This window comes from Danaus plexippus, assembly GCF_018135715.1.
Source record: "Danaus plexippus chromosome 22 unlocalized genomic scaffold, MEX_DaPlex mxdp_33, whole genome shotgun sequence".
NCBI classification, from domain to species: Eukaryota; Metazoa; Arthropoda; class Insecta; order Lepidoptera; family Nymphalidae; genus Danaus; species Danaus plexippus.
In genome coordinates, this window is record NW_026869856.1 from 1,428,602 (window position 1) to 1,450,238 (window position 21,637).

At 29.2% G+C, this 21,637-nt stretch overlaps 1 protein-coding gene across 1 annotated transcript in view; it reads right to left on the bottom strand.

Annotated features, from left to right (window-relative positions):
- The window catches only part of LOC116773441 (pikachurin), a 96,776-nt gene extending 75,661 nt beyond the window's left edge, over nucleotides 1-21,115 (bottom strand). Inside the window, exon 1 of the mRNA XM_032665871.2 lies at nucleotides 20,945-21,115. The gene's annotated coding sequence lies outside the window, so the exon portion shown is untranslated. The remainder of the gene's footprint in view (nucleotides 1-20,944) is intronic.
- Nucleotides 21,116-21,637: the final 522 nt, after the last annotated feature.

Consider the following 21,637-nt stretch of genomic DNA (forward strand, 5'->3'; position numbering starts at 1 on the left):
AAGAACCAAGCTTTGACGTCCTAAGATTCAAACATGGCGGTCTCTACAAAAACCAGCAAAACTAAACACCACAAAATTCAAAAGGTAGGGAAGTCATAATATTATTCTGTAATTAATAATTTTCTTTATTTACATTTAAAAATACGCTCCTTTTAAGAAACAGTGAGAATCTACATTGTTCGATTCTATGACGACTATTTGTCAAAATAATTAATAAACGATTGACATGGACATTAAAAAAATGACATATTCCTTTTTTTTTTTAATATTACCGTTGAAGAACTCATTTCTGGTGCCTTATTAATTATTATTTATTCATTCCATTTGTTTTTGAGTTCAATAAATAGATCGGCTTAAAGAATTATTTAAAAGATTTTGTTATTTTTAAGTCTCTCAAATCCTTTTTTCTCGGAAACGTAATATTTTAATTAAGCAAAATATCTAATAAGAAATCTATTTCTAGATTCATTTTGATCACTTTCCGTCCACCTATAAAATTAAATCATAATTATATAAAAATCAGTAAGTCAACGACTTAAAAGAGACCTATAAATTATTTAAGACGCCATTTTACCCGCCAAAACTTTGACGGATGTTTGACAGCAATCATTTTTAAAGAATGTAAGCGTTGAATATACTTTTAGCTTTATTATAAGTATACTAGATGTTTACGAGATGATATAGATTAGCTATTCGTTATTTTATAGAGATTATTTAAAATTAAAAGTAGTGATGTAGGTTATCCGGTTATGTCTATTAAGGTCTACAAATGATTAGGTTATAAATCTGGGTTATCTAGTTGATCTGGGATTCCATGCATGTGTCCGTATGTGTTACAAATTTTATTTATCAAGTTATTAAAATTAAAAACGTATAATGAAAAATAAAATTATTTTTAACAAATAGCAAATATTTTATTTAAGAAGTTTATATGTTTTTCAAAAAAATATATTTTTGTCTTAATGTGTAAGCAGTAAAAAAAAATATCAAAAGTTAGCCATAACAGTTAAGTAGGTATGTTTTGAACTCTCATTTGTCTCGGAAACAAAAAAAAACTTCCCTAAAGCTAAGGAACTGACGTGAAATGCCACAATATAAAAAACCGTAACAAACATAATTTTCTACTGTTCATAAATAATTGCATAATTCAGTATTTAAAAAATTACACTTAAATCAGGCTTTCATATTTCGAACTGTGAATTTTTTTTCTCAAACGTTACCTGTGTCATAAAATATTTACGAGTACCTACATTATAAATTCACGTGTAGCAAAAGTTCATTCAAATAGCTTGTTTAGTTGTTTGTTTGTGTGTAGTTTATTAACAAACATGTGCGAACTTTATGCATTTACTGTAGTAGCTTAATTACGTTAAACATTTTGTTGAACGAAATATATACTTCGAACAGAAATTTCATTAACAAAATAAATATACTTCCTGCTAAATAAGCATTTTTAAACAATCATCAAAAATCAATAATTAAATTGGATATTTGTAAATGCCATATAAACAACATGTTTAACAAGTTGAACTCTGCAATTTAAAATCTATGTTTAAAAACACGCCATTAAAATTAAATTTCTCTATTAAAAACCACAACACGAGCACATATGGTCCAATCAGCGCGCTCTGTTTAAATTTATATCCAATCAAAACGCTGCTGCGGTCTGTTTGTAAAATGTGAATGGCGGCAATTAACGCACTCAATAACACCGGCCTCTGACATGAAGCGATTTTTTCGTTTAGGAATGGAGGGTTTATGTCCTGGGTTGGATGTTAAAAAAAATGAAAAGTTTAAAATAAATATTAAACTGTTTATTCGTCCCAATTTAGACGTTTGGGAATCTGTTTCGAGGTTTTGACAAATGTGCTGTCGTGTTAGAGATAAAAAATTTGCATTTACAAAATCTCCTACGGTATTTTTTTTTTTCGCCAAGCTAGGAGTACACTGACAGATACAAATCGTAAATCTGAAGTTTTACATTTTAAAAATATTAAAGTTGTGCCCTGATTTTAAAATACATAAAATAATGTTTTAAGTAAAATATTTCGTCCGATTATAAAACACTTCTTTCTTTACTAGTTCCGTTATAATATAATACAAGATAGAATATAAGTTTCTTTGTAAATTGGCCTAAATAAGAAATAATCCTGCCGCCTGTGTGATAACTCCTAAAAAATAATTATCTATATTGTACACGACGAAGTTGTACGACTTTAAAACACAAATTATCCTCTTAAACTGAGAAATTACTTTAAAAATAAAATTTTCTATCTCGTCAACTTTTCCAAAACAAATGCCTAATACTAGTTTTTTCAACTTCTTTGTTCGTATTGATTTTTATCTAAACAAAACACTATCCAGCCATTTTTACATCGCAGGTGTCTTTGATGTTGTAAGCGATTTGTCACAACGTCATAAAAATGTTTTCAGGCCACCAAAGAGGACTTCTTTTACTTTTTTTTTTACAAATCAATTATCAAAGTTTTTCTTCTTACGTACTTGCTGTGTGTTAAATTGTTAATATACCAACTTGTCCTAAAATATTAAATTATTAATTTGAAACAAATATTTTAAAGTATAAAAATGTATTAATAGCAGGCATTTTATTACAATAATGTATTTTTTCAAGACCTTGGTTTCATTATTCTGGAATTGTAGGATATTTTTACTAATGTTTAATGTTTTTATTTAATGAACGAATTGTAATTTAATTTTGAACACTGTGGACGATACACAAAGGTGTTTGTGCAATAGGATAGATGTGATTTTTTTAGAGAATCCTATTATATTTTTACCAGCACCAAGAACAACACATAAATAGATAATTGATAATCTAAGCAAATTCAATATCAACAATCATGTGATTGGTCTCGTAAATTATAAAATCACGGCAATAAGATAAAGTATGACCTTTCAAAATCATCTTCAACCCTAAATATGTCACACTCCACTTGACATTGACAACCCTTATACATATATATTTTTTTTATTTTGATGTAATAGAATCAGAGTTTATTGACCTGATAAATATAATCCATATTTTCCTATAAGTATATCACCAAAGAAAACTTTCGTAGCATTTCAATTCCGACCCGCTTATTAGCCGGCCTCTGAACTTTAATGACAGTAGCAACGATTTGCTTTTACCGCTCTTTGTTTGTCAAACAACAGAACACAGAAGTTAAGATTAAAAATGTTTTGCAATACTATTATTACTTTGTAAATGAGGTTATTTATATTCTGATAAATTATATTATTCTGTTACTACTTTTCGTTCTTCGAATAATAATTAAAAACAAACTAAGTAAAGATGTTTAATAATACTGTGTCACAAAAATGTATAATAATTTGCACATACATACATACATTGTATTTATGCAGACAAATTTAATGCAGTGATTTTTTATCTATTATCTCAATGCGTATAAAATGACCACTCCTTCGCTTTCTCTCCACACAGTATTCAATCCGTAGCTTGAAAAAAGGAATTAACGTATGCAAAAACTAAATCTTTTAAATTTATTGTCTCTCAGCAGTATTTTTTTGTAGATGAAGGCCTTTTAACTGAAGTTTGTTTATACGATAACATTTGTATTATATTGATACTTGGTCAATGTATAGAGAAAACGAGAAAAATCGAAATTCCGGATACAGTATTTCAACTGGACTCTATCTGTGCCAAGCAACCGAAGTGACTATCAAACGACATATTTTTGTAACATATCGCATGCTATTTATAATTCCATAAAATTTTCACTATATTTTTAGACAGCGCCCATCCGGAGTCGATCTATTTAAAGCTGATATGAAAATAGGACCCAAGAACAAATTTCCATCAATATCAAAAAGCAGTAAGGCCTTTTAGAAATCTGCTTTTTTATCACTCTAACTTTAAAAGATGGAGAGATTCCACTTACTAATTCCAACTTACAAACGACCTAAGTAAACAACATACTTATTTTTGACATTTCACGTTATAGCATCTAAAATATTCCAATTGTTTCCAAAATGGAACATGATTTTTTTACTCCATAAATTGTTGTCAAAATAAAATATCTTTATAACAAAAATAACGAAAGTGTACGACTCGGAGGCCATTATTTTATAAAATAAAAAGCAACACCCATTAAACATCGATCTGATTCCGTCAGGAAACTACACAGTGTACAAAACATTGATATTTTTTCATCCGGATATAGATGTAAAAAAAAAAAATGTATTCATTACGTTATAAAACTGAAATGTGAACTGAAAATCGCTGAATTTTAATTACAAACGGGACTACGCTTTATAATTCAATTCGTCAGATGTCGCATCGAAACTGGATCCGACTATAGTCATGATCGCGATGACGTCATTCATGATCATGGTCACATGTCCGACGTGACCATGTCATTTAATGACGTGATCATTCTGACATTGCGTCATCATGTCACAGTTCAGATAGCTTGCTTCGGGACGTCGATTAAAATGAAAATTATATACCTCACAATTTTTTAAAACTATATTAATTTTGATATTTAAGATATTCGCGTGTACATATATTGAGTGTACACATAAATATATGTAGACTTGTGTATATATTGATTTTGTACATCTGCGTTGTAATTTAGTTCCTTATGTAATTAGAAGACACATTTTATTTATTTGCTCCAAAATAAATAAGCAAAAAATTAATCATTTAAAAACTTCTACTATGGTCATGCAAGGTAAGAGTTTTCATTCATTCAAAGGGAACACGTGACAGATTTTAATCCCCGCGTTTGATTTCCACGCTGCCAGTAAATGCGCTAATATTAAATGCTAGACCAAAATGGGGCTTGGTGTTTTTCAGTTTTTCACGTTTGAAGTCGCGGCAATTAAGTGCGAATTACTTAGCCGTTTCCCGCCTCACAGCAGCTTTCATCACTCCGATGTTAAAAAAGAGAATTTTATTCCATAAATATTTTGAAATCTTATATAGGAATAAGGAACATCTAAAAGGCATATTTGGTTAAAAATTTATGTACTAAAACAAATGCAGATACAGGCTTAAGTCAGATACGGATATGATTAGATAATTAGCGTTTTTTGCTTCGGGTGACGAGTTTTTTATACAAAAAAAAAAACTTTTTCAATTTTATAAATGTAACGGCAATCGCAATTTGTATTTCACCCTCACACTGCCATACTTCATGGGTTCGAGTTTTCCTCAAGACCCTTCCCCTTTTAAATCACCTTGCAATGGGATGGATGTGTAACTTTCTGTCCATTATAGACCTTATGCTGCACGTATTAAGTGCTACGTATGTCTTTGTAGTTAAAATTGAACGCCATTTCCCTGCCTTTTGGAAAACAATGATGCCGTCTAGCTATTTCTATGGCGGTATTATCTATGGTCTTTGAGGGCGAGGGCAGCACTAAGTTTCTAGTGTAAGGGATGTTGCCAATGGAAAACATAAATCCCTTATATCACGCTACAACTTGCATGTTTTGTTCACTTCTGCTTCATTTCTTCATTATTATACGAACATTGTGATATTTCTTTAAATAATTAATTTACTATACGCAACGACTCCAATCCTAGTTAACCTCAACGGAAAATCTTTACGTGTAATTAAAACTACCCTTCAGTCCGTCTTGGCTGCAGCTAAATTCGAGATATCTAAATTCAAGCTATCTCATTATCGCAAGCCATTTAATCTCATTGCTAACGCTTAACGTAGCTGGACTTACATTTCGCTGAATAAATTTACCTATATTACCATCTGAAATTAGAATACCTCCAATTTCAATGATAATGTACTTTTGTGTTCACGTTATCTTATTTTCAACGTACAGAATAATATAATGCATTGCCTTCCAAAAAAAAAAAAAAACTAAAGATACACTTGAAGAATATCAGAATAAATATATTCCGTATAAAATATTATTGGTCTAGAACGTAGAATGTAAAACGAATACAAAGTTACAGCGCTCCTTAACATAGAACCGATATCTGATATTATTTATCCACAGGCGCATACAGTTGCCAATCAAAATAAAAGTTCAAGAGATATTTCACGTATTTCCCACAGGAATTTTCTAAAAACATCCAACAGATACCAACGTATGGCAGACCGCAGGAATTCCACAAGCACTTTTGTACACACATATGTGTACAAAAGCGGATGTTTAGTTAAATATATTCAGCTGTATAGTTAGTGCCAATTAAGATTTCACAGAGGAATATCTTTGTTATTTTTTGTTTTTATAATACTTGGTTTTATTTTGATCCATCACGTTATTTTCTTTTCGAAATTATTGAAAACAAGGAGGTTAGGTTAATTCGATTGTTTATTTGAAATTGTGTTTTTAAGAGTATAACTCCGTGCTATAGTCATCAATTTTCATGATTCTTTATTTTTAGAGATTTTATTAAAGTTTTCTTAAAGGTACCATGACAAAGAGACCAGGATCTGATAGTAGGATTCTGAACATATCGAGAGAAAACTTCGAAAATTGTATATGAGATGGATATCATATAATAATGCTAGCTAGCTAGTGCTCCGCTGTTTTTCGAACTCTGTTCCCGTACTCTGTGATTTAAAATATTTTAATACAGATACCTATTTCATAACTTTTTAGTTAATATATTTTTCCTTTTTTTCTAAATAGTTTCCATGTACACTTCCGTCTCCACATTCGATAAATGTCCTTAATAGGGCTACACATTATATAAAAACGTTAAAAAGATTAATTTACAACAAAAAAAAAACTGAAGCAGAAAACTGAAAAGTAAAAATTAAATTGACTTATCTCGAAGTAACAGATTTTTTACAATTAAGTAGTAAAGAATAAAAACTTTTTTTGTTAACTGGCTGAGTTTTCTATATACAAATAACTTTGACGTAAAACGACGCTTCGAAGATGAGAAATGAAAATGAACGAAGGAATAAAATCAACGGTTTTGAGTACGCTTAGTGTAAGTTATCATCGTCACACTACACGGAGAGTTAACAGTTTGTCATGTATAAATCATGACAAATTTTATAGTATTAACATAGATTATTATTGAACGAGAAACGGGAAACGATGCGTTTGTAGTATAACGATTAAAACCTCGACTATGAACACAGAATATATTTTGTATTTAACGAAATTATAGACTGAACATGTAAACGTCAATAATTATATATAATCTGTCGTTTTATCCATATTATGAGAATTTATCAAATCATTATATTAAAATAACTGAAGATATTCAGTGTTTATGAAATAAAATTAATGATTTAATAATATTATGAAAACATTTTCCGAAATCGTTGTTTTTTTTCAAAATAAGAAGTAACTACATTAAAAGTGTGTTAAAACTTTTTTCAATGTAAAATATTATATATATTTACCAGTAACAAACGGTTCCTTACTGTGTTGTAAAGAGATGTAACATTTACTAAGTGAGTATTTTTTTTATTATCAGTACCGATTCAACGACATCCAAGTCAGATAAGAATTATTTCCTAGACTGGAATTCAAGCAAAAATTATTTTCGTTAATTTTCATTCATTTCAAATGTAAACTTTATTTACACTTACATATATTTATCAAAAATAATATAAGTATTAGCAACCCTTTACTGTCTATAACGTATTGTTTAAACCGAATTAATTAGCAAGAAATGTTGTCACGCTAGTTAAAAATCCACGAAATGAACAGACTACATTGCATGTGATAATAACACAGCTTTAAACGGAATGTGAAATTTTTAAATGTTAAGCGAATTTAAATATTTCGTTGTGAGAAATATCTTGGATTATGTAATTAAGGATCTATAAATTTCCATTTAAAATGTCACTGTCAACAGTAATGTCACATCTTGAAATAAAAAAAAAAATTCATTTCATAGAATATACAATGTATTATCTAAATTAAAAGCGATCAATAACATACAAACTTTCTATCAATTGATTTGTAGACTTGCAAATCTTAAAAAAAAAAACGAATGAGGTGGTATATGTTTTTCAACCTTTTCGGTATGCTCACTTGTAAATACGATTCTTAAAAAAAGAACAACTCTTAAGCTATTATTTAAAAAAAAAATATATCTGTAACTATCTACAATTCAAGATAAATCAAATGTCCATTTATTATTCCGACGATAAATTATTAATTTACATTTAATCTGTCTTATAAGATAACATTGTTACAATGCTTATTGTTTAGTTTATTTGTAATACGAACCTGGATTTATTTGTTCACAGAATTAATATCGTTTTACACTAAAATATTCTTTGTAACGATGTTGTTATCATCTTATGTATTTATTCATGTATTTATTATACACTTGATAATGATATAATGATCTGTATCTATACCAGCCATTTAGCCAGCAATTCAGATCTTCCCCAAGGACATTTCCATTGTAAGTATCTTCATATCTCTTTAAATTATTAATAGATTTTCATCTTCAATAATATTGGGACAAAATTATGGAATAATTTCTTTCAATACAAACATCTGTCTCCGTTCATATTATTTCATGAATAGCCACAATAATAACTGATAAAAAACACCAGATAATCCTTGGTTTTGTTTAAAGCCACAATTACGGAAAATATTATCATAACTGTTGCTTTCTTAATCTTTTCATTCCGAGAGAATTAATTTCTTCCAAGGAGGTCCGTAATTTTTTTCGCCTCCTTTGTTATCCTCCATATTAAACTCGTAGTCAGACCTCAAGCACGGCTTATAAGAATGTTTTTCTTTTAAAGCATTGTCTAAATGAGACAGAGTATACATTTTTATATATATTTCTATTTATCAGAAGGGTTTAATGAGATCTAAGACTTTCGCGAGTATTCATTTAAATGAAACTAGTATTATTCGGATTTACTACGCGGATTTTATTATTTAAAAACTACATAATCCCGACGTTTCGGTTACTTTGCAGCAACCGTGATCACGGGCAGACGAGGTGTCAGAAGGGTTGTCGATTTTAATGTTTAATTTATGTGATATAAAAAAAATATTCACTTTTAAACGAACTTATAATGATGTAGGAGTAGAAAAAATATGTAAACTAAATAGTTATTAAACTATTTCAATAGAAATACCATACGAAGAGGTTTTGACACAACACATAGTTTTTGTTTCAAACTTATCTCATAATAAAAACAATAAATTTAATTACGTTTAATGCGAGGTTATGACACGATTCCTTTTATGAATATATCGATAAATACAAGGAGACATATTGTTTTTGTTTACTAAAAGAATATGTATTCTGTTTTAACTGCATTTTTGTTTAGTATTTTAATATTATTACATCGAAATATTTAGAATGTATTTCTATTCCGTCCCATCACTATACTATCTCTACTATAACATCACTATCCACTATCCACGACTATATGTAGTGGTATATATATTTTGGAGGGTTAATTGTTACTGCCGTCTGAAAATAACCTACTAAATATCTTTAATGGCTACTTTTATTGGTGAACCGAGGACTTTCAATTTATTTATCTGTGAACCGATAACAATACAAGGAAGAAATACAATACAGCATTTGTAGGTGGTATCTTATGAAAAGAATTCTCAAGTATCCGTAAACGGAGAAATTCTTTTTGTATTAATACAAAGGTATCTCACAATTAATATTTTTAGAGTATTTTTATTTTTAATATACAAAAATATTCATTATTAACATGCCTTATCTACAAGAACTATCTAGTCTCCGCATTTTAAATAGTTTTATTGTGATCAATATTTAAATGTTTTATTATCTGTAATATTTAACATAATACCTTCTTATTATGAAATGAATGATTTTGGAAATTAATAAATTCGATATGGATTTATGATTTAAATATTACACAGATGACAATCGTTATGAAATGACATTCAAAGTTTTTTTTTTTATTGTTCTGCCAACTGTCATTCAGCCTTCTATTTTTGTATATTATTAAATCTAGTACGCAAGATTTTTTTGACATTATGTATTAAGATTTGAAAAATATGTAACGAATAGGGCTTTTAAATCTAGAAAGAGTTAAATTAAATAAAAACGGCCATTATTAAATTGACATAGAACTACATTAAATTAAAATACGCCAAAATGGCGGCGCAGTTAAATTACGTAATGTAAAAATAACTGTTATTATTCTGATGTCATGATAAAAGTGACACTAATGGATTGAACTTATTGTAACAAGCTTGGACTGTTACGAACTAGTACCTAATGAAACTATATAAATTAAAATTAAAATTATGTAAAGAGAATATTATGATTAATTTACATTAAAGGAAATGTAATGTTTCAAAATTTGCCAGATTTATTTATCTTATTTTTAAAGATTAAATTTCGCACACAGATTAAATATAATATATATGTAACGAGATACCATATATAAAAGCAAATAATACCCCAGTAGATTGAATGACATCATATTATACTTCATAGCATTAAAATCGCTTTGTATTGTGGTTTAATAAAAAAAAATTGTCATATGTTTTTATCTCTATTGATTTTTTTAAATATTTTTTTTTTCTCTAATTATACTTTTGTAAATCATAATTCGGAGCTTAAATTAATCCAGCGGAATTGGCTGCGTAAGTTATTGCGTAGATTAATCACCTGGCCTTGTGTGTTTGGACGTTTGCCTGAAATGAATGACAATGTCAACGCTGACAGTATTTGTTAAGCCTTTACCTGTACAATATCTCAGTATCTTTACCATGTATTATGATGGTCAAAAGAATACTGATATTTTTCGGTTTTTTATCCATATTTCTTCTTCTTCTTGATAGTATAACTCGAAGATTTATAATGAAAAAAAACTGAAAACTTTCCGTATTTCATTTGACGATGCAAAACTTATAATAATAAAGTCTCAGATGAGCAATTTTCACAGTGAAAATACCTTGTATTGAACGCTTAAACTTCACTTCAATTTAAGACCGTGATTAATAAAGAAAGTTATAAATTTACATTCTCAATACTAATTTCATGTTCGTATGTTGGAAATTCTTTAACCTAATGAACTGTCACTTGTCACCCAAGCAAATTAAATATCTTTAAATATTTTTACTGTGTGACTACGTTTTAATAATCACTTATTTGGACAAAGGTTTAAAACTAAAGTTTCAACGTGGCCTCTGATCTCCAAAAATATGTTATACGCATCAAAATTTTGCATACAATAAACTATTAACGATATGCAAGACTTTCGCCTGTACACATATATATGAAACTAAGTTTTTGGGAAACTACGCGTTTTTTTTAAATATCTAGATACCCCCAACGTTTCGGGTGCTTTAGAGTAGGTAACCGTGATCACAGACAGACGAGATGAAAGTTATAAAATAATAAAAAACGCCGTAGTATCCGAACGTAGTTTCATTTAAATCTACTATTAAGTTATCATTAAAATTATTCGAGGTGCGTTCAGAAGTTATTATATCACTTTTTTTTTTTGTAAGTGAATTAAAAAATATATTAATTATCCCTATCCTAAGAGACGGTGGAATCTCTGATGTATAATGTAAATTATTTAAAAAGATACTTTTAAAAATTGTCCAACGTAAAATGAACAAGTAATTTAAATATTTAATGCCTGGCTTAAGATGGATTACATTGTAGAATAAATCTTAGATTGTGATTAAAAAAAAAGGTTTACTAGTTTAAAATCCTAACCCATTTTTGAGTTACAAAAAAAAAAAATTAAAAAAAATTAAGTCACCCAAAATCTACGAAGCCTATTAGAAAATAATGGCTTTGTTAAAACTAATAGCCGTAAGTTTGGCTTCAACTAAAAGTTCTGGGTTTAAACCTACTTGAACCGATTTATCTGCCTCTAGTTCACACTACAGTCATCTGTTTTAAAACCTCCTTGGAACCTTCTAATTTATAACTGGTTAAATCTCATTTAAAGGCTGTATATTTCATTTCATTTTATATTCAATCAAGAAGGTTTTATATATATATATATATATATAGCGTATCGACATCTAAATTAAAAGCTTTATATGTAATATTTTTAAAAATTATCCAAAGAAACTAATTAAATATAAATTTTGTTATAACCCACCCAACCTTTGTGGGTTATTTCTATTTATTTTTTATGATTTTAAGTATGCTTATTCTAAGTTTCCATCGTCACACTACATACGAATAGTTTCCCGTCTCTCATTCAACAACCTACGTTAGTACTATACGTTCGAATTTCATGAATGAAAATGTGTTGAAAGTTTTATTAAAATTAGATTTGTTTACCATGTTTCATAATAACCTACAACCTACAGCTAAAGATCTAAAAATGTTATGTTATACTAAAGCTAAGACAAAAATAATATCATTAGAGACACAATTAATACCAAAGGGTAAGGAACTTTAGTTGAAACCTACACTTACCAATGGCTTCGTTCGCAAATTAAAACTATCATTATGACACACACACATCCAACCGAGCTTAGTACAGACTAAAACTATCTCACGTTTATAGTAATCTCAAAAATCTATAATAGAAAATCGAAGAACGAACTTAGTTTATACAAAAGAAATTAAGTCATAGACAATATACCAGAATATTTATTTCATTATTGTTGTTATAAAATGTAAATTGAGCTTTAAATGTATAGACATAATGGTCTCTCCATATCACTGGCATATTGTAAGGTCATTGAGATCGATATTTCGAATTCAATACCACATATTAAGTAACTTCAGACGTCGGATCATTTTACAAATACATACATATAATATGTTATTTTAATATCAATGAACGCGACTGTTTGTTGAGGATCCCTGACGCTTTCATATAGGCACGTAACGGTTACCAAGCATCAAGTGAAAATGGGGAGTGAAATAGCTATCCGAATATACACGCTTTAAGATTTCTTATTCAATGTTATAAAGTAGGAAAGCTCTAGAACAATCTAGCCAACGACGCGTTGTCCGCTTTAAATAGTCCTAGAAACTATAGAAGATACAACAAAAATATCAACCTTACCCTAAAACTTAAGTATGTTTTTAAATGTAAATACCAATACTATCAAAGTGGACATCGTGTTGAATTTTTTTTTTAAATAACAGTTTTAATCATACAGCCTGATTAGTTCTCTAAGAAGGTTTCATTTTAATGAATATATCTTAAATTAAAATCAATAAGAATATTCACGTTAGCGATATTAGTTCAATAATCAGAATGAAACTAATGTTAGTTTATGTGTTTCAATAAAACTATATTAAATAATGTATATATACGTACTGTGCTAAGTAGACTGAATGACAGAACCTAATTTAACAAATAGGTCTAACTACATTATAATGGATTTATATTATTATTCAACAGTACCGACCAAATACATATAACTAACATACAACAGTTTAAAAACCCGTCAAATAACTGTTTCCTGACATTTTGAACTTTCAGATAATTCTATGTCGAACCTGAATAAGTGATCAAAGGCTATTTAGAGACGAAGCAAACAGTTCAAAAGGATCCGTCTAACTTTACACTTGCTACGTAATTTTTCCTCAAAAAACACTGTTCTCGCCTTTTTCTTTTTTATCTTCTACATTTCTTGTATTTACAAACTGTAATTCTAGTACAATTTTTGAACGTGTTATTACTTATATGTCAAAGGATTTCTTCTTGGCTTGGATTGGCCTTGTCTCTTTCTGTTAAATCTGAATTGTCAAAATTTTAAAAGAATAGATTCTAATTTCATTTTTTTTAAGTAATTTTATATACACTTATTTATATCTCTGTTGATATAGGAGATTTTAAATATCGTTTTTTCTAACTGTTTAATAAGAACGAAAAAAATATATATAAAACCTTTAAAGTATCAACTGACGCTCGAAATTTGAAATACGTCACGTTCGGAAACCATGTTGAAGGATAATGCTTACACAAGTTCGATTTATTTCAAAAATGACAGTTCAGTGGCGTGTCGTATATTTGTCGACGCTTTTAAGGTTTCTTTAAATGTATTTAATGTTTTCATACTATTATAGTCCTTATATTCGTACGCATAAGATCTACTATCGTCTACATCATTACAATAGCCTTCTGCACTGGAATACGAGCCTTTTGATTTGTTAGATAAGGTTGGAAGTTGTCTAAAATTTCAAGATTACTTCAAAAATCACAGGAAATGCGGACCTGCCAACTTAATGGCATTTGTAAAAGTTTCTGAATCGGTAATTCTTAAAATAAAAAACATTATTATAATAATATTATAACAAAATTCTTGATGGTGCTTTTAACAATTAATTAGAATGTTAGATATAAAAAAATAATGCAGGTAAAAATGTTCAACATATAAAACATTCGAAACAAAAGCCGCTATTGGAGATAATAAAACATTATCAAAATTAATTAGTTAAAAATATTCGTTTCCAATATGAAGAGCTCTTTTTTAGTTCACATTAATATATCTATATCACGCGGCCTCTAGGTTAAAATAATGTTATAAAATAACAAAGCTTGATTAGTATACGTAAAATTTGTTCATTAATTTCTTTCCAGTCACTCTCATCTGGCTCTAAAATCATTAATTAAAAAACTTAGATTGATACAACCTATTTTTTTTTCAAAACTAAAATTTTAATTAGCAAATGCATTTTTTACGTTTGCAACACGGATGGTGATTAAGGAGATGCAAAAAGTTTCATAGGGCAAGCTGTAAATTAAATTATAACATCTCAAAGATTCAAATAAACGTCAATTGTAATTAAATTGACTGCTGTCATTAATTTTGTCTTTTTTTTTTAATCACTAAGAATGAATGTTGCCAGTGATATAATAATTCAAATAGTTTTTTTTTATTTCGTAATACCTTTTTGGTATGAAGTTCCAAGTACGGAGTACATTTATAATCAAACATTATAATAGGTTTATATAAAAAAATATATGTATATATATCACTTTGACTTATTCAATTTCTCATTCTAAACTTTATATGTATATAAAAATAAATATTTTTATATAAATAATTCGTTTATATATCAAATTTCATATTATCCTCTCACGCCGCAGCTTCTCAACAAGGTGGTAATTCAGACATCAATCATATTGACGTACTCGGGTTGTCAATATGAAGTCCCGGGCGCCGATAAATCATTACGACGATATTCTTATAGATTTCTGCGACCCTGGTATTTGATATTATTTGTTAAGTACTTTTAAGTAAGTTTTTTTATTAACTTGAGTTAAAATTTTAATTTAACTCAAGTAGTTATACTTTTATTATGAATAAAAGAAATATTTGAGTTTATTTTTTTTCATATAAATTTTTTAATGAAAATTATTGTTTGACTATTAACATAATATTTTTTACTTTAGAATTGATTAGAATTTTCAAGCATATTTCTACTGTTTGCTTCATTAATAAATATTTGTATATTTTAATCGTTATATTAAAGCAGCTTTAAAGAATAAGCGATGATTCTTTATATAATACAATTGAAATAAATAAACAAAAAAGTGCAAAATAACCAAAAAAATGCAATTATTTTGTGTTTATAAAAAAAAATCCCAAAATGCTGATCCGGTAAAATGATATTAGTTTAAAGATAACAATTTTTAATCCACAAAAGAGCTAGTTTAATGTAAGGATATCTATTGATCTTTCAATCAAAAATAACAGAACAGATTTCGATGAGATGAAAACAGATTTTACGATAATTAATTTTGTATGAATATTATGTGAAGTTCTGTTTACTTCAAGTAGGATAATGGCATAGCCGTAAGCTAAATCCGCCTTCACACTACACACAAAGCGTTTCCCATTTAATGACCCACGTTAAGAGACGAAACCTCTCAGCATCCAATGGATTCACCGTGCGGGTGCCGGGTCCATCGCGTTGCAGGGAGAGGAGCTTCAACAGTACCTGGGACTTGCAACCCAGGTGTGTGATAAAATTTATGAATTAATAATTGTTAACGCTCCGTATGTATTGGACGATGGAAAATTGGACTAAGTAATCAGTTGTATTTTTTATGAAGTCACATCTCACAGTATAGATGTCACTACTGGCGGGTTGTTACATATATTTCTAAGAACACACTTCATTTACCCAAATCCAATTACGAGGTACACGCTAATTTAGTTGAGCGCGAAACAATTTTATAATACAGTCATAAAATCATTATCGCGTTAAATTTACCAAATATTTACATTTCCCGATCTTCCGTCGTGTTGTCTAAAAATTACGCCAATTGAGACATCAAGATAATTTTTTAAAAATAACACCCGCGAAGATCCGACCAGGAAAACACCACGAAACATAAACGCTCGTTAAAGCTCGAGCGTTTTTATATTAAATTGGGACGTTTAAAACGTCTATCTTGTGATTAAATCGATAATAAAATTTCCTGTTGTGCCCTTTGTGACCTTTGATAAATTTCGTAACGAATAAAAAATATAAAAAAAAATAAAATCTATCAATCTCTGGTTAAATTGAACTAATTTCTAACTGAGTATTCGTATTTTAGAAGTTTTACCATTGAACTATCAAAAATTAGATTTAAGAAGTAAATAATGTTAAGAACTAACTAAGCGAGTGAGTATAAGACACACTTACATACATCAACATTTCGAATATATAGGTATGTATTGATAGAATTCATGTTATTGAATACTTAAATAAGAGAGGAGGCTATCGATCTGTCATTTATGAAGGTATAATCTGTAAAGCACAACGTGCCCAAAACGTGATATCAGGATTAGGTTAATTAAAATCTGAATCTGTTTTGGGATCAAACAATGACCTTGAAAACCAATTAACAATAAGCCCACCACTTGCGGAGGTGAAGAGCTTGCATTCGTGTATAAGTGTCTCTGACTGTACACGTCGATAAAGCAATTTTGGTCACTCAGATCTTGTCATTTGTACATTTCTTTAAGGCCTCATCTTTCCAAGATGGTGCAAGCTTGTCATTTCCTCTGGCGAAGGGTCGGCGTTCTGTGTTGAAATAATTAATATCTGAAAGAAAATGCGGCCAGTAATCTCGGCGCCATTCATTGGGAATAAAAAATGGAACGAATACTACTTTTTTTTAATAGTTTTTTTGTAGTAAATCATCAGAAAAATCATGTTCTAACAGAAATAAATAAATGAAATATTAGAAACAAAAAAGGTCTAATCAAAAATGAAAACTACGTATATTGTTATCAGTGTTGCCCGTAGCAACTATATAATGATTTCCGGAATTGTTCACTCTAACGAAATGTCAAATTAATTTTCGTTTATAGTAATAATTATTCAGTTTCGCTCGCCATGTTTATTCAAACGATAAAACGTATTTCTTTATTTTTGTATACAAGAAAAAAATACAAGTTTCATTTTTTTAGTAAGTGTAAGTGTAATAAAATATTATAAGTTCAGCTAATATGTGCCTCCATATTGGTTCTATTTGCTCTGCCGAATATTTTTTATCTCTATTTCACTCCAATACAATAGAAGTACTTCTTTTTCCTATCACTTATACCTGATAGAAAAATTCAATGCTCTATAGTCAGATATCAAAAATTTTTTCTTATGTGCATTACTTCCGTCTATACTCTATGTACCCTTATTGGTATTCATGTCCAACCAAAAACCAACAGTTCCCAGTCACTCTTAATATCTCACATGACAGTATCAACATGTACATTCACTTAGATGAAAAACTTAACAGACAATGGGAGCTCGTCATTAGGGTTATGTTAAAAATATTACTATAATATTTCTATGACTGGATTTGTATTATAATAATTTTACTTAATTTCGAACATTAACCATCGCAAAAACAGACACACATGTTGTATTCATCTGTTCTGTATGATAAAGCTCTGACTGAAACTCGCTCATTGTTTACTAAATCTTGCTTCAAGGATATATGAAAGCAATATACTAAACTTCTATTCTATTCTTATTTGTTCAGGTGCGCTATAGATGTCACCTCAAAGCTTTGATCTCCATGCAAAAAGGCTTTTTGGTGATTAAAATTTCGTTTAACCAAACCAGTCAGTCTTGAGCTCTGATATACACATATTGCAATCTAGGTACTTTGAAGTGTGTAGCCAGGAATTGCACAATTTAGTACCTCATAGCCAATTTCATATCGAACCTGACGCGAGTGTCCATCCTTTCTATGTAAAACTTCGATTTCTTCTTCATTCTCATAACACGAGACTGGATTAATTCAACTGTCTGTGTGTTTCTTTCTTAATACTTGTGTCTTAAAGGCAGGAGTGAAAGCCTACTATGCCTTAATTGTCATCCAAACTCACCATCAATCTGTTTTTATAAGCTCAATGTCTTTATTAATTCTTATATGTGTAGTAATATTCAAAATAGAAAATATCTTACTAAGTTTCAGCGTGGATTACATTCAACGCTTTAAAATCGTAAGCAAAGTATTAGCCGATCGATAAACGGAACAAGTTGTTCCGTAAATGGACTTAAAAACTTTTTGAATTTCCCTCTTGTCAGGTTTGGGAATCTCTTTGAGGTGATGGTGTGAATTTGCATATATATAATATTAGCTACACCAGTATATATAAAACATACGAGTGACAACCCTGATATTAATACATTGATATTCACTCATTCATTCGTATAAACATGTTTCAGTTCAATTCAATTAATCCAGATATATTCGGATTAATAATATATTGATAAATAAAATTCATTAAAAATGTAGAGTCATGGTTTTTGGACGGATATCTCCATGGGTAAAATAAATAAAGGTTTTTAAACGTGAGCTATGTTCGTCATTATAATGCCCTTTATACAAAAGCAACAGATTTATCACATTTGTGAAAAATACTGATAAAAGTTGCTAATTAATCTGCTTACTTATTTTCTTACTACAGAAATAATATTTGTTTGGACGTGGACGAAGTCATGAAAAAATTCTAGTACACTGCAAAATATCCACAATATTATTGGCTGAATGTTCTTAATAAATCGAACAGTGGATCACAACTTCCTCGATTCATTGCTTTTTCGTTTTAGGACACGTACAACAAAAACAAGGCAATAGAGACGATATAGAAAATACTTTTTGAATCTATACCGTAGTTTGTCAATGTGAAATACCTGTGTAACAGAACAATAAAATCCAATATATTGGTAGCCATTTTTTTCTTTTGACATTAGGTATGTCATGGCGAACCCATAGAATGTTGCCATATTGAAATATTTTTTTGATTTTTTTTTTTTTTTTATAAAAGTGAAATACGTTTTAACCAAATCATAAATATTTATCGCAGATTGTTTTTAACCTATATCATTTGGTACTGCTATCTAATTATCGGCTGGTTGGTACCGAGCCAAGTTTTCTTTACAGTCTGCGAAGTAGTGTTGTATTTAGACGAAAGATTTCAATGTCTAGTCTACGTCTGAAAGCTTACGTGGAAATTTAAGTCTATTTTTTTTTTTTCGTTACGTATTCATGGACACGGAGAAAATAAAATTATTTTACGTTACATGATCAAAGGTTTTTCCTCTGAATAGGATTTATATATTATATATATTGGACATTAGAAATTAATTTTATAGAAACGGACAAACAGGTCAAAACAGGTCAATAGTCAACACCTCGTCTGCCCGTGATCACGGTTGCTGCAAAGTAACCGAAACGTCGGGATTATGTAGTTTTTAAATAATAAAATCCGCGTAGTAAATCCGAATAATACTAGTTTCATTTAAATGAATACTCGCGAAAATCTTAGATCTCATTAGGTCAATAGATTATTATATAAAACTTATTGAATTGTTTCATACGGAAGTAATGACATGTTTTTGAAAATCTATGGTAGAATTAAGGCATTTTATACCCAGGTATTACATTTAACCGGTAAAAAACATCGTTTTTAGTGCATGATATATCTTTCCCAGACATTCTGGCGACAGGACGGTAATCCAATTTTTGGAGTAATATACTAGAAAGTGAAATTTTGGAGATTAGACTTGCTGTAGAGAGACTGAGGTTAATATCTCAAATCATTCGTATGTTATATAACGAAATATTCTTAAAATACATCACCTACAATCAATATTAATGAAAACTTACAAAAAATATTGAATATATAGCCTTTAAGTGGACTACATCGTGGAAAAATTCGATCAAAATCGTTTTAGATCTTATATTACAAGTCGTTCAAGTCAAAATAGTCCTTTTATAAATGAATTCTTATAACTGAGATAAGTTCTCAATATTCATTATACTCTTGTAATTAAAATTTTAAAAAAAGATTGTCTTTAAATATGAAGCCATGTAATAATGTTGTAATAAAATTTTATCATCTGATTTATTTGGTAACATTTCTGATCAAACCCACGATTGCATCTACAGTAAGCGTGGTCACGAGAAGACGATAGTAATTCTACATCTAGTACACAAAGCTGAACCTCAAAATATAGTTTTACATCAACTTATAATAATAATATTTTAAGTTGATTAAAATATTAATCCACTTTGATCTTTCATAACTATAATTTTTTTTTTCAACAAAAAAATTATGTGATAAAAAATTTATGGCTGGTTATAAAATTAAAAATAAATTATAGATCAATCGTAGCAGTTAGAAACAGTCATGATGATCTAAAAACCGACAAAAAATATATTTTTTTCTACAGACGCCACAAAATAAGTAATGGGAGTAGGTAGTGTAAATCTACAAACGAGATGAGCAAAAGAGACGAAATTCAAAGGACGCCGGGCTCAGAAAGTTTACACAGAACGTGCTTAGTATTAACAAGCATCGTTTGACAAATTCCATTGCCATTCCCTTCGTTACTTATTAATTATTCACAAAGAAACATCATTACAATTGACTATTACGACAAAATTCTACTAACAATAACAAAATCGTTAATATTACATCTAAATTCATTGAACGTATATTTTCTTTGACCATCAACCATACACGAAAACGTCTTAGAGTATTAAAGCGTGCGTAACAAAAATTCGTATGAACCACTTACGGCTAATTCGAACTGGCCCAATCCGGTTAGAAGTCGTTCAGCTGCCGGTTGATTACCACTGTTCACTGTGAATCGTCACAAGCACAAGCACATAAATGATATAGGTAATATGAATTGTGACAGTAATATTAATTGATTACGCGGTAAACAGTGACACTGCTTGGCGTCGATACACGGACTGGATGCCATGACAGTATTACCCGGGTTGTTCTACGCATGCGCCCTGATTACCCTTAAGGTTATTTCCCATTGTTCATTCACGATTAGGCCAGAAAATTGATCACTGGAATTAAGAGAAACCTTTTAACTTACGAAATCCAATTTCAAAATGGACGATTTGGTGTGGTTCGGTTCCCTTTTAAATATTACAGTTTCAGATTTTAACAGTTATATTTTTTAAGCGAATGACGTTTTTTTAATTCATTTGATCGTTGTATCAAGTGAAGGTAAATTGAAATATTAATTATCAAATAAAAATATTGCTTTAGGGACACTTATATAAATTATAAAATTCCATCTCATACTTTATCTTTGTTTGTACAAACGAAATATTTATTAAAAATATCTGAACATATGCGAACGCTTATATTATAAGTATGAAACTAACAAAACATAAATAGCCAAAAAAAAAAAAAATTAATTTGAAATATTAAAGATAAGGAACAAACAAAATAATTAAAATCAAATTTAATA